Genomic DNA, 4,268 nt, shown 5'->3' with positions numbered 1-4,268 from the left:
CATTACAAGTTAACAATTGTAGCGTGTTAGAAACCCACTGTATGTGTGGAGTTCTCATCACTGATTAAGAGTTGGGAAATGAGCTTTATATTGTCTTTTCATTATTAAATTCATTTATTATTAAACTTAATCGCTGCCAACCTCGCAGTTTGAGGCATCTCTGAGCGACTTGCCTTGCCCTAACATTCATAGCAGCACTGAAAATACCTGTTCTGTTCCAGCCTACAACCGGCCCTGCAGAAATGTCAGGGACAACCCCTTTGTTATATTCAATAGGCTGGAATTAAGCCAAACAAATTTATTTGCAAAAACTAAACGAAACAGTTCAAAACAGAGTAAAACAAATACAGACCGAGACTATATCAGAAGCTTTTCAAACGGTTGCCTTCAGCAACCAGCACCTCCCACACATTCCCCTTTTAAACAACAGTCTCAGGGCGTGGCTTCTCTTTGCCTCCTCCTGAGGTGCCCCATTGCCTTCTTTTGTTTACTCCTGCTTGTCTGCCTCCTGCTTCCAGTGTCCTTGAACAAAGCCAGCTGTGGATCGTCTTCGTCTAATCTTTCAGGCTCACACAGCTGGGTCTGAGGAGGAACAAGACGGGAGGGGCCTGGCTGAGAGCTCTGCGATGCATCTGCAACGAAAGGCTCTCCAAACCCCTCCTCCTCCTCCTCCACCTCCTCAGAATTGTCCGATTCAGCTGCCAAAACCACAGGCTGACGCTGAATCACAACAATACCCATTTTTCCCTTGGCAAAAGCTACTGATAATTCCAACATAATACTCTTTTAAAATAAAACATTTTCTACTGTACGTTTTCCCCCTCCTCTTAAGGTAGCAAAACAGAGAGTTTTGTCAATTTTCTGTGTGACGGTAAAGACGGTGTGGCAAAATGGGATCTGCCTCCAGAGGTCCACCGCATGGCCCAGGGATGAATCCAGGGCTCATTGAAAATGACGGCTGCTTCTAGGACACAGTCACGAGGCCAAGGGATTTGTGTCCTCCACTCCTTCCCCAACGTGAGATTCAGATATATTCAAAAGTTAAGAAGGAGATGGGTCTGAAGCCTGGTGGGGTGAGAGTCAGGCCTAGAGACTGCAAAGATCAAGTAACACTGGGGAAAAGCCTATAGAAACCCTTGGAGTAGGGAAAGTACTGGGGGAACACAAGGGTTGGCAATTCTGATTGAAATTTTTCCCACAATCTGGACATCCATATGGCTTCTCTCCTGTGCGAGTCTTCTGGTGCTTCACAAAGTTGGAATCACACCTGAAACTTTTCCCACATTCTGGAGTTTCTCTCCTGAGTCCTCTGGTGTTTCACAAGGTTGAAATTCTGACTGAAACTTTTTCCACAATCAGGACATTCAGAGGATTTCTCTCCTGTGTGAGTTCTGTGGTGTATCAGCAGGCTGCAACTCCGACTGAAACTTTTCCCAAATTCAGGACATTTATATGGTTTCTCTCCTGTGTGAGTATTCTGGTGTATCACCAGGTGGGAATTCTGACTAAAACTTTTCCCACAATTAGGACAAATGGTTTCTGTACTGTGTGAGTCCTTTGGTGTCTCCTGAGCTGGGAATTCTGACTGAAACTATTTCTACAATCAGAAGATTCAATGAGTTTCTTTCCTGTGTGAGTCCTATGGTGTCTCATGGCATGGAAAATTCTAATGAAACTTTCACACAATCAGTACAGTCATACATTTTTTCTGTTGTGAGTTCTCTGATGTGTCACCACGTTGCCATGCTTACTACATCATTTACCGCATTGGGAGTGCTTTTATGGCCTCTCTCTTGTATGGGTCCTTCCGTGAACCATAAAGGAGCTGTTCTGACCAAAGCTTTTGCCACAATCAGATGATTCCACAATCAGGACATTCAAAAGATTTGTGTCCTGTGTGAGTCCTCTGGTGGGTCAGTAGGCTGGACTTGTGACTGAAACTTTTTCCACAGATAGAACATTCAAAGGGTTTCTCTCCTGTGTGTGTCTTCTGCTGTATCAGCAGGCTGCAACTGTGACTGAAACTTTTCCCACATTCAGGACATTCAAACGGTTTCTCTCCTGTGTGTCCTCTGGTGTGTCACCAGGCTGGACCTGTGACTGAAACTTTTTCCACAGATAGGACATTCAAACAATTTCTCTCCTGTGTAAGTACTCTGGTGTCTCATGAGCTGAGAATTCTGACTGAAACTTTTTCCACAATCAGGACATTCGAATGGTTTCTCCCCTGTGTGAGTCCTTTGGTGTATCACCAGGTATGAATTCTGCTTGAATTTTTTCCCACAAACAGGGCACTCATACACTTTCATTTCTATGAGAGTAACCAGGTGGAAATTCTGACTGAAAAATTTCCCACAATCAGTACATTCAAAGGGTACATTTCTCCTGTGTGAGTCCACTGGTGTATCATCAGGTTGGAATTCTCACTGAAAGTTTTTCCACAATCAGGACGCTGAAAAGGTTTCTCTCCTGTGTGAGTCCTTTGGTGTCTCATGACATGGAAATTTCTAATGAAACTTTCATACAATCAGTAGAGTCCTAGATTTTCTCCCTGTTGTGAGTCATCTGATGTATCACCACGTTGCCATGCTTACTACAACATTTACTGCATTGGGAGTGCTTTTATGGCTTATCTCTTCTGTGGGTCCTTCCATGAAGGACGAGGAAGCTGTTCTGATCAAAGCTTTTGCCACAATCAGATGATTTTCTCCTGTGTGACTCTGTTCGTGCATAATCAGTAGTGATTTGGAATGTGTGCTTTTCCAACCATAGACACAAGTACAGTTATTCCACAGCTGATATTCTTGAGGAAGTCAAAAATATGGACAATCCCTTGTTTACTGGTGCTTTCATTCAAGCTTTTTTCTTCTTCACATGGTGAGGCCTGCATGACTCTCTGCTCTACGTGAATTTCCTACTGACCTTTTCCTTCAACTGACTTCCAGATATTTCTCTCTTTTGCTGAATGAAAAATAATCTCCTTTGATTTTTCATGTAAACTATGCTTGAGTTCTACATAATCTACTTATTCCAGCTTGAAATCTTTCTTGATTTTCTCTTTTTTTCTTAGATCTGCTGGAGGAGGAGGAGAATTGTGTGGTTTTCTGAAGGAAATGGAAGATATTTCGATTTCTGGCTCGATTTTCTATCCTTTTCAATGTTGCTTGTTATTCTTAGTTGTCCAGAGTGCTCTTCTTCTCATTCTCTTTTCTATAAGATTCAAAGAAAAGTGTAACTTTGTTTATAAAATGGTTAGAGAAAAAAACAATGAAAAAGCAAGCATGCTACAATGCTAGAATAATCTCTTACGTTATTTAAGATTCATCTAATACATGGAAGACTACCGACATCCATGTTCAAATATCCATTCAATCAAATTCAGTTGTTGATTTGGGTAAAATTTCTTGTTGACTTCGGTCAATCACAAATCCTTAGCAATACAAAGGGTTATCATCAAATACATCTGGAAGTGATGGAGATACATTATATAATTGCAGATATATGCATAGAGAGAGAAATACAGATACACACTCCTACAAAAGTATATATGAAGAAGATCTATGTCTTTCAAGCCTGGAAAAATGTCCCAAAATTATTTACAGTGTAAGCTTTTGAGCTAATTTTAGAGATGTGGGGGCTTTCACTGATGGATAACAGAGTAAGAGTTGGAAGGGACCTAGAAGAAAGAATTTTAATGGTGGAAATGATGATAAATAAAAAAATATTGATAATAGCAATAAAGAAAGGCACTAGACAAGGATGTATGTTATCCCCATTGCTATTTCTATTGACACTGGAAAAGGAAGATCAGACATGGAAATAAAAGATGAAACTATAAATTACAAGCATTTGCAGATGACTTGGTATTTATCACAGAAGAACCATTGGAGACAACTCCTAAACTATTGAAAATGATTAAGAAATTTGGAGAAGTAGCAGGATTGAAGTTAAATAGAGAAAAAACAAAACTTATAGTTAAAAACTTTACATCTAAGCAAACAGAATTGTCAGAAAAAAATGTATTTTGAAATAGTTAAGAAAGTTAAATATTTGAGAATATACCTAAAAGCAAGATGTGTAACAATAAAAGATAACTACATAAAATTACTTAATCAAATAAAATTAGATCTAGAAAAATGGAAAAACTTACAAGTATCAGCGTTAGGAAGAATAGCTACTGTGAAAATGAATAGTTTACCAAAACTGCTCTTCTTGTTCCAAACAGCACCTATAAAAATAGAGAACAATTTTTTTGATGATTTAAATAC

At 39.6% G+C, this 4,268-nt stretch overlaps 1 long non-coding RNA gene across 1 annotated transcript; it reads right to left on the bottom strand.

Annotated features, from left to right (window-relative positions):
- Positions 1–283: 283 nt before the first annotated feature.
- On the bottom strand, positions 284–3,463 carry LOC310634486. Its single transcript, XR_014491241.1, has 2 exons — positions 3,310–3,463; positions 284–3,210 (listed from the first exon to the last, which is right to left on the bottom strand). It is a non-coding gene; the product is annotated as an uncharacterized lncRNA (long non-coding RNA).
- Positions 3,464–4,268: the final 805 nt, after the last annotated feature.

This window comes from Vipera ursinii (assembly GCF_947247035.1).
Source record: "Vipera ursinii genome assembly, chromosome: 2".
NCBI lineage: Eukaryota > Metazoa > Chordata > Lepidosauria > Squamata > Viperidae > Vipera > Vipera ursinii.
Note: the sequence above shows the minus strand (reverse complement) of the source record. Positions and strands in the feature narration are given on the sequence as shown.